The 18407-nt window shown below is 40.8% G+C and overlaps 1 long non-coding RNA gene across 4 annotated transcripts in view; it reads right to left on the reverse strand.

Moving 5' to 3' along the window:
* LOC133258232 (uncharacterized) overlaps positions 1-18407 on the reverse strand; it is a 108421-nt gene that overhangs the window by 55796 nt on the left and 34218 nt on the right. The window contains exon 4 of one of the 4 annotated variants that reach the window (XR_009739873.1): positions 5689-5846. The exons of 2 other annotated variants lie outside the window; for them this stretch is intronic. This is a non-coding gene — a long non-coding RNA (uncharacterized LOC133258232). Of the gene's footprint in view, positions 1-5688; positions 5847-9442; positions 9646-18407 lie in introns of those variants that run through there. One more of the 4 variants, XR_009739875.1, reaches the window with a different exon arrangement.

Here is an 18407-nt window from a genome sequence, read left to right on the forward strand (position 1 = left end):
GTTGAGGACCCAGCCATTACCTGGCATTCTTGGGATGGTAATTATCACTGATCTGATTGTGCTGCCTCCCAGGATGAAAGTCAAATCTAAATTGTATTCTCTCTTGTCTCCTACCCCCATCGCGTGAGTTCTCAGTCACTCCTTGCGACCCTATGGACTTGTAGCCCACCAGACTCCTCTGTTAACAGGATCTTCCAGGCAAGAATACTGGAGTGGGTTGTCATTTCCTTCTCCAGAGGATCTTACTGATGCAGGGCTCGAACTCTTGGCTCCTGCGTCTCCTGCACTGGCAGGCGGATTCTTTACCACTGTGCCACCACGGAAGCCCTGTCTCCCATTCCAAATCCTTTACCTGGTTTATCAAGATTGACTGCCTGAATGGGACTGGCTGTTCTGTAGGACTTAGCACAGGTTAGGAGCATTTTAACACCCGGTCCTTTCCCCAGCTCTTTCTGCTGAGCCAAATGACTGATTAGTCACCCACGCTGTTCCTCAGCCCAGAGGCAGAGCCATCTAGGCAACCAGCAGCTTCTGCCTCTGTCGCTCCTTCCCCCAGCAGAGCAGAGGGATTCTTGTAACCCCAGACGAGACTGCAGTGAATCATTTTCTACTTTCACCTGCCAATGTGGTGGGGAAAAAAAACGTACAGTTTAATTTGAAATTAATTCTTCAGCCCCTGTGCATTGAAATGGATGTCAAAAGTGAATTAATCACCACTGAAGCTTCCACCCTAGAAAATGTACCCAGATTCCTTCCAAAGAGGATGACTCACGCCAAGCACCTGTTTTGTCTCCTTAGTAACTGCTCTTAGATGTCCCTCTTATGTTTGCATCCAGGCCAGCACAGCAAAGTGACTGGGGGAAGGGAAGAGGTTCACCGCATACAGAGTGTGCTCTAGGCAGAATGTCGCCTGTAACACCGTCTGAGGATCGGCTTGTGCTTTATGGGCTCGCTCTGCATCTCTGTTATAACCCCAGCATTGATTCAGCTGCAGACTCAGTGTGGGACCGAAGTCTGGAAAATTACTAATGGCCTCAGGGAAGGCTTGGTGACACACAATAAAATTGGTTCTGGTGTAATCTCTGCATTGGGAAGTTGGATTTATCTCTGTATTAGAAATGGGCTTCTCTCGCCTTTGACCTTTTGATGCAATTAGAGTTAGACACACAAATCTATCAAGGAGGTGGGTGGGGTGGATGGGAGAGGCTTCAATCAAATGACTTTTCCTGCTCAACCACAGGAAATGATATTCTAAGAACTGGGGGCAGCGGGGTGGGGCGGGGCAGGGCAGTTATGCTTCTCTGATTTTTTGGTCTCTCCCTGGTGTTGGGGTAAAATAGAAAGGGTGTTTGGATCAAGAGATGAATACTCATGTCCCAGTGTGTTCCCAGCCACTCAGGGGCTGCTGCCTGTAAAGAAAGCACAGACATGGCTTCTCAGGGTTTCCTGTTTGGAAACTGAGGGATTTAACTCCAGGACGTCATTAACCCTTCCAAGTCTAAAATTTGACATCATTTCCTGGGCTGTTAAGCATTTTGAAGTTAGAACTAAGCAGCTTAACACAAATTTATTGGGCCAGAGATCATCCAGAATAGAAGATTACTTATCCCTTTATTTTACAAATCATGTCCTGAGAAGTTACAGGTCACAGAAAATTCAGGTCTTTCCATAGTTTTCTTTTTTGTTTGTTTCTATTTTTATCACAATTTAACATGCTTCCTAGATAGCATATTGAAAAGCAGAGACATTACTTTGCCAACAAAGGTCCGTCTAGTCAAGGCTATGGGTTTTCCAGTGGTCATGTATGGATGTGAGAGTTGGACTGTGAAGAAAGCTGAGCACTGAAGAATTGATGCTTTTGAACTGTGGTGTTGGAGCAGACTCTTGAGAGTCCCTTGGACTGCAAAGAGATCCAACCAGTCCATTCTGAAGGAGATCAGCCCTGGGATTTCTTTGGAAGGAATGATGCTAAAGCTGAAACTCCAGTACTTTGGCCACCTGATGCAAAGAGTTGACTCATTGGAAAAGACTCTGATGCTGGGAGGGATTGGGGGCAGGAGGAGAAGGGGACGACAGAGGATGAGATGGCTGGATGGCATCACTGACTTGATGGACGTGAGTTTGAGTGAACTCCGAGAGTTGGTGATGGACAGGGAGGCCTGGCGTGCTGCAATTCATGGGGTCGCAAAGAGTCGGACACGACTGATCAACTGAACTGAATTGAACTGAACATGCTTCCAGTCAAATAGTTCTACAAGACTATTACAAAAAATAGCCATTCTCACCTGCCCTCCTTTTCCTAATCCCCCAAAATAGTTACTTTTAAAAATGTTTTTAACTGATTCTATCATTTACTTTAATATCTCTAAATATTTTATTGTTTCAATCTCAGGTATAGCTTGAAACAGAAAACACACATTTTCCAATCCTCTCTTCTCTCTGTGTAGTTATATTATAATTCTGTTTAGATCGGTAATCAATATTTAATTTGATGACATAAATATTATTTACAGTTGAGCTATGAAGTGTATCATAATTGCTTTTCCTTTCTGTTTTCTTTTCCCTGAAGTTAATAATTACTATGTTTTTATTTTGCTAAATTTTCTATGTGTGTGCATGTGTGCTGTTGCTCAGTCGTATCTGACTCTTTGTGACGCCATGGACTCCTCTGTCCATAGAAATTTCCCGGCAAGAATACTGGAGTGGGTTGACGCTTCCTACTCCAGGGGATCTTCCTGATGCAGGTATACAACCTGGGTCTCTTGCGTCTCCTGCATTGGCAGGAAGATTCTTTACCACTGCGCCACCTGGGAAGACCAATTTTCCATGCATAATCACAAATCCAACTCAAATTCCCTATAGTTGTGTCTATATTGTATTTTAAAACTCCTAAAGGTGTGGAACAAATTTCATATTCTTGAAGACAGATCTCCCAGAAACTTCTGAGCTGCTTCCGTCTGGACCAGCTGTTTTCACAACCTGCTATACACTGGTCTCCACTGTGCTCCCCAGTGACCATTCTCCCGGGAATACCCGGCACCCCATCTTGTGTAGGCTCTTTGGTTTTCTGGATCCTCTGTCTTGGTTTAATTTCTAACTTTAGCAGAACATTTCCTCTAGAATATTCCTAAGAAAGGTACATGGGGGGTGCTTTCTTACCATGACTTTAATTTGCATTTACCTCATAACTAATGATGTGGAGCACATTTTCATACATCTGTTGACCATTTGGATCTCCTCCTGGGTGAAATGCCTGCAGAAAACTTTGGTCCATTTTTGGGGAAAGGAGAGAGAGTAGTAATATCCATTTTTTCTTATTGATTTATAGGAGTTATTCAGTTTAGTTCAGTCTCTCAGTCGTGTCCGACTCTTTGCCACCCCATGAATCGCAGCACACCAGGCCTCCTTGTCCATCACCAACTCCCGGAGTTCACTCAAACTCACGTTCATCAAGTCAGTGATGCCATCCAGCCATCTCATCCTCTGTCGTCCCCTTCTCCTCCTGCCCCCAATCCCTCCCAGCATCAGAGGCTTTTCCAAAGAGTCAACTCTTCGAATGAGGTGGCCAAAGTACTGGAGTTTCAGCTTTAGCATCATTCCTTCCAAAGAATACCCAGGGCTGATCTCTTTCAGAATGGACTGGTTGGATCTCCTTGCAGTCCAAGGGACTCTCAAGAGTCTTCTCCAACACCACAGTTCAAAAGCATCAATTCTTTGGCACTCAGCTTTCTTCACAGTCCAACTCTCACATCCATACATGACCACAGGAAAAACCATAGCCTTGACTAGATGGACCTTTGTTGGCAAAGTAATGTCTCTGCTTTTTAATATGCTATCTAGGTTAGTCATAACTTTCCTTCCAAGGAGTAAGCATCTTTTAATTTCATGGCTGCAATCACCATCTGCAGTGATTTTGGAGCCCCCAAAAATGAAGTCTGACACTGTTTCCACTGTTTCCCCATCTATTTCCCATGAAGTGATGGGACCAGATGCCATGATCTTCGTTTTCTGAATGTTGAGCTTTAAGCCAACTTTTTCACTCTCCTCTTTCACTTTCATCAAGAGGCTTTTTAGTTCCTCTTCACTTTCTGCCATAAGGGTTGTGTCATCTGCATATCTGAGGTTATTGATATTTCTCCCAGCAATCTTGATTCCAGCTTGTGCTTCTTCCAGCCCAGCATTTCTCATGATGTACTCTGCATGTAAGTTAAATAAGCAGGGTGACAATATACAGCCTTGACATACTCCTTTTCCTATTTGGAACCAGTCTGTTGTTCCATGTCCAGTTCTAACTGTTGCTTCCTGACCTGCATATAGGTTTCTCAAGAGGCAGGTCAGGTGGTCTGGTATTCCCATGTCTTTCAGAATTTTCCACAGTTTATTGTGATCCACACAGTCAAAGGCTTTGGCATAGTCAATAGAGCAGAAATAGATGTTTTTCTGGAACTCTCTTGCTTTTTCTATGATCCAGTGGATGTTGGCAATTTGATCTCTGGTTCCTCTGCCTTTTCTCAAACCAGCTTGAACATCTGGAAAGTTCACAGTTCACGTATTGCTAAAGCCTGGCTTGGAGAATTTTGAGCATTACTTTACTAGCATGTGAGATGAGTGCAATTGTGCGGTAGCTTGAGCATTCTTTGGCATTGCCTTTCTTTGGGACTGGAATGAAAACTGACCTTTTCCAGTCCTGTGGCCACCGCTGAGTTTTCCAAATTTGCTGGCATATTGAGTGCAGCACTTTCACAGCATCATCTTTCAGGATTTGAAAGAGCTCAACTGGAATTCCATCACCTCCACTAGCTTCGTTCGTACTGATGCTTTCTAAGGCCCACTTGACTTCACATTCCAGGATGTCTGGCTCTAGGCGAGTGATCATATCATTGTGATTATGTGGGTCATGAAGATCTTTTTTGTACAGTTCTTCTGTGTATTCTTGCCACCTCTTCTTAATATCTTCTGCTTCTGTTAGGTCCATACCATTTCTGTCTCAATAAAGAGCCCATCTTTGCATGAAATGTTCCCTTGGTATCTCTAATTTTCTTGAAGAGATTACACACATATCAAGTCTGGATATATCAGATACATGTATTATAAATAGCCATATCTGAGGCTTGCTTTTTGGTTCTCATCTTTTTTTTAGTAAAGTTCTTAACTTTAATAATCCCAATTTATCCATTTTTTCATTTATGCCTAATACTTTTGGTAATCCATGAAAGATATCTTTGCATATTCCAATGTTACATTCCTATGTTATTTTCACACTTAAGTCCACAATCAACTTAGAATTGGTGTAATGAATGGTGCAAAGTAGAAATCAATATTTATTTTTTCCAGTTAGATGTCCAATTGGCTTAGTATTATCTACTGAAAAGACTATATACATTTCCACTGTTTTTCAGTAGTTATCTTTGTTATGAATCAAACGGCGTAATAGGTGTTCCTCTATTTCTGAACCCTTTTTTTCCCCTTTAACCTGTTTGTCTCTCCTTGCATAATACCACACTGTCCTAATTACTGTGTGTGTTAGTCACTCAGTCATGTCCAACTTTTTGCGACCCCACGGACTGTAGCCCACCAGGCTCCTCTGTCCATGGGATTCTCCAGGCAAGAATACTGGAGTGGGTTGCCATTCCTCCCCCAGGGGATCTTCCCGACCTAGGGACCCAGGGACGGAATCGCATCTGTTACCTCTGACCTGCATTGGCAGGCGGCTTCTTTATCACTAGCGCCACCTGGGAAGCCCCCGTAATTACTGTTGCATTGTATAAGTCTTTATATTCATCAAGATAAGTTCCCAATTTGATTCTTCAAGATTGTCTTGATTATTCTTGGCCCTAAGTTGTTCCCTGTAAAATTCAGAAGCAATCTGTCAGTTAACACACATATGTGCACACAAACTCTGCAAAGTTTTGATTGAAATTCCATGAAGTTTATAAATCAGTTTGGGGAGAACTGCTTTTCAGTTTTGAGTCTTTCAATCCATGAGTATGGTATATTTAAGAAGACTAAAATCTATTATTTAAGTCTTCTTTGATTTCTGTTCCTAGTGTTTTGTGGGTTTGGATATAGAGGTATAACACATATTTGAATAAGTATGTTTCATGCTAATATAAATGATATCATTAAAAAGTTTTATTTCTGCTTGTTTCTTTCTAATGTTCAGATATACAGTTGAATTTTGTATATTGACCTTGTATCCAGAGACTTTGTTAAATTCATTTTTTAATTTTAAGTTTATTTTTATGAGTTTTCAATGTACTAAATTATATTATCTGCATATCATGATGGTTTTATATATTCCTTTCAAGTCTTTATGATATTTCTTTATTTTTTGGTCCTGATTTCATTGCCCGGAAACTCTAATAAAATGTTGATTAGAACTGATGCAGTCATCTCTGACTTATTACTGATCTCAGGAGAAAAGCTTTTAATATTTCCCCATTAAGTACAAAGTTTGATGTAGGTTGTTGCAGAAACATTTTTAATTTTAAATTAAAGAAATTTCTTTCTGTTTCTAGCTTTCTGCAAGTCCTTTGGGAAGCTGAAATTTACCAAATAATTATGCTGCATCTATTGAGATCATCATATAATTTTCCCCCTTTATTCTGTTAAGACAGAAAATTGCATTGGTTGATTTTTCTAATGTTAAACAATCATGCATTCCTAGAATAAGCTCAACTTGGTCATGATAATTAATTCATTTTATATATAATATTGAATTCTATTTGTTAATATTTTGTTTATGATTTCTGCAACTAGGCTCATGAGTGTGAAAAGCCTGTAACATTCTTTTCTTGTTCCGTTTTTATCAGATTCTTATGTCTTATGTCTTATCTCTGGAATTTTGGCCCTTGAAGTCCTGGCTGCCATGGTTGTTTTCTGGTATCTTCAAATAGCTGAGTTCTTTTAAAAATTGCTCTTCAGCTCTTATAATTGTGCTCAGGGGAGGGTCTGTCATAAGCTACTCGATGATAGCCACAAACAAAACTTTTGCCTTTTACAAATGTGATGAACCAACAGAACTTCAAACAAATCCCTAACCATTAGTTAACCTTTTGACCTCTTTCAGTTCCTGAAAAATTCTTTGGTTACTCAAAGTGTAGTTTTGACTTTCAGTGGCACTTACTGCTCACATCTGTTAAAACAGAGTTGTAGGGGAATAAATGAAAAATTAATTATAGACACAATATCCTGTCCCCATAAAGAGGGAAAATCCAATTTAGTTGAAAAATGTTAATGTGTCTGTCTTTGATATTCTTCAAGTATTAATCAATTATTATAGTAAAAAGGCACCATAGCACCCTCAATGATAGAACTCAAAAATTTCATTGAACAGAAGAGGGGGCCTAACTATTCATATCCTATAACAACTATCCGGAAGAGAAAGACTTTATCTGGGCAGCAAGATGAACAAGTTATATTTATTAATTTTAAACAGATGTTAAATAAATTTCTTGGATTTGGCTAAGGAATATGGCACGCATCCTATAGTAACGAAATATATGGAAAGGTCAATCTGAAATAGAAATATCTACAAAGAGGAGGGTGAGGTGAGAATAGAGAAGTTGAGATAATTCTTTTTTTTTTTAACTCCTACTATTTGCCAGGTGCTTTGTGTGGGGGCTCTGCTGGCATTCTTACTTAATCCCTGCAAACATGAGATATTTTTAAGATTTTCTTTGATGTGGACCATTTTTAAAGTCTTTTTTAAATTTGTTACAATATTTCTTCTGTTTTATGTTTTGGTTTTTTGGCCACCAGGCATGTGGGATCCTACAGGGATCGACCCCTCACACCCCGTATTGGAAGACAAAGTCTTAACCACTGGACCACCAGAGAAGTCCCCCATATTGAGGTATTTTTATTCCCACTTTATAAAAAAGGAAATTAAGCCTCAGTTAGAATAAACAACTTTTTCTAAAAATCACAAAGACAGTAAGTGGGATTCAAATCAAGCTGTTTGACTCCAGAGTCCATACACTTCCTACTAAACCAGGCTGAGATTACACAGAGGACAAACGAGGTTTTCTTATCAGTGAAGATTAGATTCTCTATTAGTAAGCCCTGTAAAAGGGAATTGTGGGAAGGAAGAGTTGAGTTATGTGTTCATGGTTTGTTGGGTAAGGATTTTATTTGGGGTGTGTATTTCCTTTGTCTCTGGAGTTCTTGCTATATTCTCAAATAAAAACATTTCCTGTTTACTACTGACTGGGCTCACATCCAATAACCAAGCAATATAAACAAATTCCAACATTTTTCTATCCAGTGTGGAGTTAACATTCTGTGTGTCTGTGACTGACCTGCTCAGTGGTCTAGGAAACAGTGCCAATTAAGGCCAGGTCATGGGTTAGATCTGTATTTTCTAAATGTGTTTTATAGAACACATTAGTTTTACATGATAGGGATGGATATTATTCAGGAAAAATTAATTTTTTAGATTAGGGATGGTTTATAGCCAAATATGTTTAATAAAATCTGGATTAAACCAAGTTAAACAAATTTATTTCAGACTTTTCTACACCTGAAATATTAATATATACTCTTTAGAGGTAGGTATAGTGTAAGTATTTTCAAAATTTATTTGGCTCCAAAATGCTGTATCTGAGGAACATCTCCTAGAATGGTTGTTACAAGACCATACTTAGGGGAGCGAGGGGTTACATGTTTCATAGGCCAATTAGTTTTGCAGCAACACACTACACTGTTGGCCACAGGAGGAAGATATAAAAGTATTGTGTACTGAAAATCTGCACAATCTAAAAGCTGAGAATTACATTTCATTCAGTGGATTTACTGAGGACTTAAGCCCAGGAGACAGCCTCTCAGATTGCTCTAGGGAAGAGATCAGGGAGGAGCCAGGATATATAGGAATTTTGCAAAAAACCAAACAAACGAAAAAGCAGGTAGTGGGAACATTAAAAGATTACTGTTGATTAAAGAAAACTAGATCTCAAGTTAACGGATTTAGTGCTTTCCTGTGTAGGGGAAGATACTGGAGCCTGGGCTTATTGACCTTGTTCCTTTGATAAGCACCTTAACTATCTAAGGCCAGTATCCTGCTTTCTCCATCCTGAATCCCCTCAGGGTACATCTTTGGGGTTAGCTGCAGAGGCTGGTGGCTTGATGGCTACAACATCCTTTGTTTACTGACATGGTAGGCAACATTCTTCATCCACAGTATAGACAAAGCAGCCCCATGGTCTGGGCCACCTGGTGAAGAGGTATAGATCCCATCACAAAAGGGTTAGAGAGCCTGAGTGACCTCCTGAAGGCTTAGTGTAGAGGGGACTCCTGCATGGGAGTCTTCTACATTCTAAGATTCTCTGTTTCTGTGAAAACCGTAATTCCTTCTAGAAAAAAAAAAAAAAGTGGCAACTTATAACTATGTATATTAATTAGATAATGACTCTGCAGTCATAACAAAGAGATCCACAATACAAGGTTTAAATAAAACAGAAGTTTATTTCTTCTGTAAAAGTCCCAAGGGGAGTACTTTGGTTGCTAGGTTGGCTGGATTCTGGGAGATGCCTCAGGGTCCCAGGTTCCTTCCATCTCATTGATCTGCTCCCGTGGGGCATTAGCCTCTTCTCCATGACTGCAGCTGACTCTCTGGTAGGTGTGCTTTCCATTTAATGAACGAGAGTCCTAGGCAAGCAATTTTCTTTCAATTAGCTTAAGCTGAAGTCACTAGCATCAGATCATCCCCAAGTTTACTGATTGAGGGACAATAGAATCACAGTCATGCTAGCTGCAAAGTTGACTGGGAAATTCAGTCTCTAACTAGGCAGTTAGGTGACCAGTTAATAAGAAGGGAAGAAGAGATTTTTAGAAGAACAACTAAGATTCTGCCACACTGTAGTTGAGATAAACACTAGCTGGTAATCACTACCTGGGCATGACTCCATTTACTAATGAACGGCCAGTTTAGGCTGACCAAATCCTTCCAAGAAAAATATTGAGTTCCTGTCAGTGTGATACTCAAATACTCCAATTTACAAAGCAAGGAATTTCTCAGAACAGCTCTGATTATCTGTCCGGGCTGAGGATCAGTGCTGAAAGTCTGAGCTTTAAGGTTCAGTAAACAATTCATAGTCTATTTCCTTGCAGGCTTGTTTCTTATTGTCCTTTAGTTTCCTAAGCTAATTTTTTTTTTTTTTTTAATGTCTCAAGACGGGAGGAAAATTGGCAAATCTAGAATTTCAACAATTTCAGCAACCTATCACACTATGGGGACCAGCTCATGGGGTGTGGTAAAAAATAAAATAAAAATAATAGTGATAAAGTCCCTCAGATAAGAAACCAATTGTCCTTAAATATTTTTAATTTTGGGTTTTTTATAATGTTTTAATATCTTTAGAAAACCTTTCTGGCTGGGGAGAGACTGTCTACCTGGGCTAGCTAATTTGTAGAGACATGAAAAAGGACCCAGTCAGGAACATGCCCTTGTTATGCAAACTAACCCGTCCAGAGCTCTACTTCCTCTATGGGGCCCACAGGCCCCAGAATGCAATATTCCTCTGCCTTCGTCATCCCTGAGCCAAGTTCCAGGCTTCTAGGGACCACCCCGAGAGCCCAAAGCCTACAGAACTTACTCAAAGTAGGCAATCCTAAACTGTTGACCCTGCTCTGCATTGCTTTTGCCAAGGAAACACCAATAAAGTCCCTGGGCTAAAGTTTCCCCTCCCTCTTGCCTTCTGCCTCCTGGCTACCCTGATGATTTTCCCATGTAGCCTTGCGTGGCGTGCTGTGCTCTTATGGACCTGTGAGTATAACAAACTTTATTTTTTCCTGAGCCTTTCCACTGTCACCTTTTCTGGCCACACCTAACTGGCCATTTCACAAAAGAAGAATACAAAACAGCAGGCTAGAGGGGTTTACACAACCCATGCAGAGCCCCCCAAACAGTCTGCTGGTCTGCCTGCCTTGCATTTCACTTCATCCCTCCCTAAGGACCGCTGTCACTTGTCCCAGGATTTTCGGTTCTGCTCCTTTCCTTAGAATTATTCCCATGCAAGGGCGACACTCCCCTTTGCAAAGCCAAGGTCACGACCAAGTCTGCAGAGTAGGTGGAGTCCATGTGGAACAATTCAGGGGATGAAATCCCCAAAATGACTTATCTGACCACCTGCAGCAGGGATTTCACTATCTCGGAATTACTGGGGATTTGAAACTCTCTGAGGTCTTTAAGAGATCCTTCTTAAAGTGAAAATACCTCAGGAGAGGAAAATATCACAAGTTAATTATCCTTAGACCTGGTCATTGGGACCACCTGGAGAGTCCCCCCCCCCCCCGCCACCCCCGCCTACTAAATAAGAAGCTCTGGAGTAAGACCTAGACTTTTATATTTTATTTTCAACTTTCCAGATAATTCTATGCCCAGGTTTTGGAACCAGGGACTTATGCCATCCTCAGTTAATAATTCTGAGGATTCATCGACACCTGAAAGATGTTTTCAGAAAATAGCAAATGAAGCAACTGACAAACAACTAATCTCAAAAATATACAAGCAACTCCTGCAGCTCAACTCCAGAAAAATAAATGACCCAATCAAAAAATGGGCCAAAGAACTAAATAGACATTTCTCCAAAGAAGACATACAGATGGCTAACAAACACATGAAAAGATGCTCAACATCACTCATTATCAGAGAAATGCAAATCAAAACCACTATGAGGTACCATTTCACGCCAGTCAGAATGGCTGTGATCCAAAAGTCTACAAGCAATAAATGCTGGAGAGGGTGTGGAGAAAAGGGAACCCTCTTACACTGTTGGTGGGAATGCAAACTAGTACAGCCACTATGGAGAACAGTGTGGAGATTCCTTAAAAAACTGGAAATAGAACTGCCTTATGATCCAGCAATCCCACTGCTGGGCATACACACTGAGGAAACCAGAAGGGAAAGAGACACATGTACCCCAATGTTCATCGCAGCACTGTTTATAATAGCCAGGACATGGAAGCAACCTAGATGCCCATCAGCAGATGAATGGATAAGAAAGCTGTGGTACATATACACAATAGTGTATTACTCAGCCATTAAAAAGAATACATTTGAATCAGTTCTAATGAGGTGGATGAAACTGGAACCTATTATACAGAGTGAAGTAAGCCAGAAAGAAAAACACCAATACAGTATACTAACGCATGTATATGGAATTTAGAAAGATGGTAACAATAACCCTGTGTACGAGACAGCAAAAGAGACACTGATGTATAGATCAGTCTTGTGGACTCTGTGGGAGAGGGAGAGGGTGGGAAGATTTGGGAGAATGGCATTGAAACATGTGTAATATCATGTATGAGACGAGTCGCCAGTCCAGGTTCGATGCACGATGCTGGATGCTTGGGGCTGGTGCACTGGGATGGCCCAGTGGGTGGGTATGGGGAGGGAGGAGGGAGGAGGGTTCAGGATGGGGAGAACGGGTATACCTGTGGAGGATTCATTTCGATGTTGGGCAAAACTAATACAATATTGTAAAGTTTAAAAATAAAATAAAATTAAAAAAAAAAAAAGAAATGATAGTCTGGGAAAGGAAAGAGTGAGAATGGGAAGGCTCTGGAATTCCATGGAAAGGCTTGAGAAACTAGCATGGCTCCTTCTCAGTCTCATGGTTAGCCTTGACTCAAAATGGCTATTTGCAAAACAAGACCCCTCTTTAGCAATTTTAGATCAGACACCTTATGGAAATGTCTGATCCCACTCTATTTGTGTAGCTCCAGCTTCTCGGGTTGGAGAAGGCAATGGCACCCCACTCCAGCACTCTTGCCTGGAAAATCCCATGGACAGAGGAGCCTGGTGGGCCGCAGTCCATGGGGTCGCTAAGAGTCGGACATGACTGAGCGACTTCATTTTCACTTTTCACTTTTCATGCAATGGAGAAGGAAATGGCAACCCACTCCAGTTCTTGCCTGGAGAATCCCAGGGACAGGGGAGCCTAGTGGGCTGCCGTCTATGGGGTCGCACAGAGTCAGACATGACTGAAGCGACTTAGCAGCAGCAGCTTCTCGGGTGGCTCAGTGGTAAGGAATCTGCCTGTAATGTAGGAGATACAGAAGACATGGGTTTCTTCCCTGAGCTAGGAAGATCCCCTGGAGAAGGAAATAACAACCCACTCCAGTGTCCTTGCATGGAAAATTCCATGGAGAAAGGAGCCTGGCAGACTACAGTCCATGGGTTCACAAAAGAGTCAGACACGACTTAACAATTAAACCACCACAATTCTGTTTATAATTGCCAGGAAATATTAAGCAGCATTTTATTTTTATCTTTTTGTTTTCTCCTCATTTGTAAGATCAAATAGAGTAAGGGTGTTGGAGTTGGAATAATCTTCCAAATACCGGGAGGAATCCTTAAAAGGTTTAAATGACTCCATCCTCACTTGCAGCCAGGTCTACAGAACTTCTAGGAAAGGCGTTGGTTCCCTTTCCTGAGACTGAAAGAGAAAGACAAGCCACAGGATCCTGCAGTTTCCTCTGTCTGTGTGTATTAGAATCTTCAGATCAGGGGCCTGTTCCTTACATCTGACTTCATCTTTTCTGCTTGATAGTCAAGTCTATTTTCTCTTGTTTTCTACCTTCTGGAGAAATGGAGAACAGCTGTTGGGGGACCTCCTGATCCCTGAAGGCTGAAGAATTCCCCCATTAACATTCTTTTTTTCAGACTAACTCTGATTTCCATAACCGTTCTTAGGGTCTCATTTCTTATTCCTTTATTTTTATAGCTCTCTTTTGGATGTAGTTTCTTATAACAAGAAATGAATCAATGCCAAATATAACCAGAGAGTTCTTTCCCGTATTTTCTGAGACGTTCACCAATTAATATGGTCATCCCCATTTTTAAAACAACAGCTTTGCTGGCTATTGCTAATTTAGATTCAATTTGTGGTCCACATGTTCTTGGCTTATTGGGGAAAGCTGCTTGGTGTAAAGAAAATAGCTCCAGGCTAGAAATGTAGGGGCTTATGTTTTAGACCAATTTTGTCACAATTAAACTGTATATCTCCTTTTTTACTTTTTAAAATGCATTTTTTTGGCAACTGGAGAGGGCCCGTTCGCAGGCACCAAGGACCTACCACAGCCAAAAGTAAAAATAAAAACCAAAATAAAATACCTAAGTATTTGAAATCCATTCTTAACATACTTTTCTTTTTTAACTTAGTGCATTTGCTCTGTAATATAATTACTAATAAACTTGGGTTTGTGTCTCGCTTCTTAAAAAATGCATTTTGATAGTTTGTTACATCTACAAAGTGAATCAGATGAACCAGCTGACCTTTAAATTCACTCCCACTATAAATCCTTATTCCTACTTCTTAAAATTTTGATTCATTTCAGATTTTTCAGTGAAGTAATCTAGGCACCCACGGCACTTTATTTGTACATTTCTTAGAGCTGTATCACTTTCTGCCTATGATATAATCTCTTTTTTAAAGACTTTTTAAAAATGTGGATCATGTTTTAAAGTCTTTATTGAATTTGTCACAATATTGTTTTATGTTTTGGCTTTTTGACCATGAGGCACGTGGGATCTTAGCTCTGGGACCAGGAATCAAGCCTGCACCCCCTTAACTGGAAGACAGGGACTGCTCCTGACTGCCACAGAAGTCCCTGTAATATAATCTTTGTGTTGTACAATGCATGCCACAGTTTTCCTGCTAGACCAAAAACTCCTTAAAGGCAGAGCCCAAGTAACTCCATGACTGGCTTGAGCACAGTACTTTACAATAAACATTTGTTGAATGAGTCTGTGTGTGAATGTTTAATGTTCCTCTGGCAAGTCAAAAGTAACAATTTGGGGACCAGGCAAATTTGTCCTCTGTGCCCCTGTAGCTTTATTTTTGGATCCCTGTCCCTCCCCTGTGGTGAGAAGCATCCACTGTTTGTACTGGCCTCTTGTGGATAGTTTACTGCATGTTCCTGCATCAATGACAGGACTGATAACTATGGATAAACAAGATCGTTTTCCCCAGGAGGGACTCTGAGACTTTTAGGACTTTCAGTCAAAGAGAACAAAGACACCACAGTGCTGGTCAGAAAGAAAGAAAGCCTAGGTTAGGAAATCAGAGAAAAGTGAGTTGAAAAAGAAGTATTTGAAGTAGAAGGAGAACAGATCCCCTGAGCAACCCAAAACAAAGAGATTAAACTCTTCCCAAAGGTTGCAGGCAGAAGCATGATATTAGGGGACTTCCCTGGTGCTCCGTTGGCTAAGACTCTGCAAACCCAGTGCATCAGGCCCAGGTTCAATCCCTGGTCAGGACACTAGATCATGCATGCTGCAACTAGAGTTCACACAGCACAACTAAAATCTGGCACAGCCAAATGAAAGAAAAAAGATATTTGGACTCACGGAAATTGGGGAGAATGGTCTCAAAAGCTAGACACTTACCGGCTCTGGGAAACCATGATTTCCTCACTTGCAAATACTTTGAACTTCTATTGACTCACTGGCTGGAGACAGCCTGTATTACAGCAGACCAGAGACCAGAAGGGCATGGAGTGAGTATTGTCATGATGACAACTTAAAAATTGGAGTCGGGGGTTGGGGTGAGAGATTGGAGGGCTTCCAGGCTGAAAGTGCAACATGGCGGCCCCCAGCACTCAGGGGAACACACTGATAATGAGCTGTCTGCTGCTTCTGCCTCCATCCCAGGAGGTCAGCAATAGGCACAGCTAACTGCTGCTGACCATTCTTTATGCTCTTTTCTTGGAAGACATTGGGTAGGCCTAATAAAAGAGAGATTGCAATTTATTTTTAATCTTTCTTAAGTCTTTGACTCAGTGGAATAGAATTCAATGTGGGTGAGAGTATCAGAATTCAACAGAGACACAACAGATATTGACGTTCACACAGAGGTTGCCACCCAGTACCTTCTATAAGCCAGAGATTCAGGGGTGACCTGGCCAAACCAATAAAATTTTGGGTGTAAACCAGCGCTTTGTGACAACCTAGAGGGGTAGGATGGGGAGGGAGGTGGGAGGGAGGTTTAAGACAGAGGGGACAAGTATATACCGATGATGATTTGTGTTGATGTATGGCAGAAACCATCACAATATTGTAAACTGATTATCCTCTAATTAAAAATAAAATTAAAAAAAATTTGTGTGTAGAGTGAAGATATGTTCTGAGCCCCAGAGTCACACTCCACTCCCCATCCCCCTTGTTTTCAGCTCATATTGAAACAATTTGATGCTGCTTCTAATGAGCTTGAGGTCAAGGACTCTAAAGAACAGTACAAGAAGCACCTTCTTATCTGAAGATGATACAATTTTATTAACACAGGCTAGAAATGGCCTTCCAAGAAAATTTTCCTTGTCATTTGGTAACTTCCAGAAAGAATGGTCACAAATGAACTGTCCTAAGATCAAAGGCATCATTTCTAGCAATCAACTCCTAGCTTCCTCCAGATGTATTAGCTAGTTACAGAGTCAATGAAGCATCTTGTTCTAAGTATGGTCTCTGGGGTTACTCTACCAGAGTTTGAAACCTGGTTCTACCTCGTAGTCATTGGATGACATTTATTTAATAGCTCTTGGCCTCAGTTTGTTCATCTGTAAATTGGGAATATAATAATAATGATTCATATCTCATAAGGTTGTTGTCAAGATTGAAGGTATTTACACATAAAATGTTTAAAACAGTGCTCAAGAAATATTGCTCAGTTGCTTCAGTTGTGTCTGACTCTGCAACCCCATGGACCACAGCCTACCAGGCTCCTCTGTCCATGAGCTTTTCCTGGCAAGAATACTGGAGTGGGTTGCCATTTCCTTCTCCAGGGGATCTACCCAACCCAGAGATTGAACCTGAGTCTCCTGCACTACAGATGGATTCTTAATTTCTGAGCCACCAGGGAAGCCCCAAGAAATATTAACTATCTATATATGGACCACGTCCTGTCTACCAGATGATATCATCTGTTAACAAACAGTTGCTTACTTCTCGAGAAACTAAAAAAGCCCAGTGACTCAAAGCAAAGGATTCTGTAGGTTTTATTACTGTGTAGCTTTTGTTGGCAATGTTGGTTGCTGCTGTTGTGTGGTTCAGATGTTTAACAGTCTACTTGGTTATGTCTACTTTAAAATAATTCTCAAATTAGAATTATTGCAGCAGTGCTCAATGGTGTAAAACTTGGGAATCTCTCTCACCTATATGTCCGTGAGGTAGGGAACATTCAAAATAACATCCCGAGGACACTCTTGGCCCAGCCCTCCCTTGGTTCAACTCAGAGCGACAGTGGCGGTGGTTTCCAGTTAGGCATGGTCCTTGTCTGGTTCCTAAATTTTTGCAACAGTATATCAATGCTACCTCCAGATTGACTGATTTTTAAAACGTATGGTTTTGTATTAGACTTGTAACGTTGGAGAGCTGCATACCAGATATTCATCGGAGGGTATGATTTCTAGCATATTGCTGCAAGTTATGAAGATACCAAAAGCCTTGCTGAGAAAAATAATATTCATGGAGGATTGTGTGTCTTTCCATTCTCTTAGGTCAGTGGTTTCCCAGATTTTTATATTTCACAGGCTAGTTTTAAAAAAAATTTTTTTTCATGCTGTTTACTGACATAGGTTGCTGACTTATTTTTACCAAGTAAGGATATAACAAAAGGACAGTCTTTTTTTTTTTTTTTCTTTTAAGGACAGTATTTTACACTGAAGTCTTATGGGAAGTTAGTGTTATGGAAAATTCACTAGTGACTGCACTGTTTTTTTAATTTTCATCATGAACCCATGGAACTTTCATCACTGCCTGCCAGACTGGCACTTGAGAAGAGCTAGATAATTTATAACTTATCCCTGGATGAAACCAGATCACTAGTGACTTTACACCTGGGATGTATCATGGCAGGTACCTGAAAAGTACTTCTACTGAATTGCACTTCGATATAATCCTCTTGGCTAAGTGAAGAGTGTGATCAAAGGGGTCCTTTGAAGTGAGTCACTTCATTTAGTCCAAAGGTGTTGCAAAGACATAATTGTTCACATTATCCAGAGTTTTCTCTTGGAAGACCTACTGAAGAAATCTCACTCTGGCCTTAATGACCAAAGGACTTGGACTTATCTAAGCAACAGATTAACTCTTTATCTTTTATGTTATATGACTCCCTTTAGCCCCCTTCACACATTCTCCTAGAAGTTTTTAACTCAATTGTATAACACACCTCTGGAAGCACATAGCTTTCAGGAAATCTAATTTGCACATTTCCCTTGCTCCCGGTTCCATCTTCTACCATCATTTTCCCTTTGCCTCACTTTTTTTCAATCCCTCTGGCCTTGCTGTACTACTTATTTCTTTGAAAGCCATCTTAAATCCTTTCCAGAGCTAGTCGGGATGTACTCAAGTACATAAATTAGTGAACAGAGGCCCACCTCTGTCCTAAATAGGGCTTCATGAGGACTTCTAGCTG

The sequence above is a fragment of the Bos javanicus genome, chromosome 12 (assembly GCF_032452875.1).
Source record: "Bos javanicus breed banteng chromosome 12, ARS-OSU_banteng_1.0, whole genome shotgun sequence".
Taxonomy (NCBI): domain Eukaryota; kingdom Metazoa; phylum Chordata; class Mammalia; order Artiodactyla; family Bovidae; genus Bos; species Bos javanicus.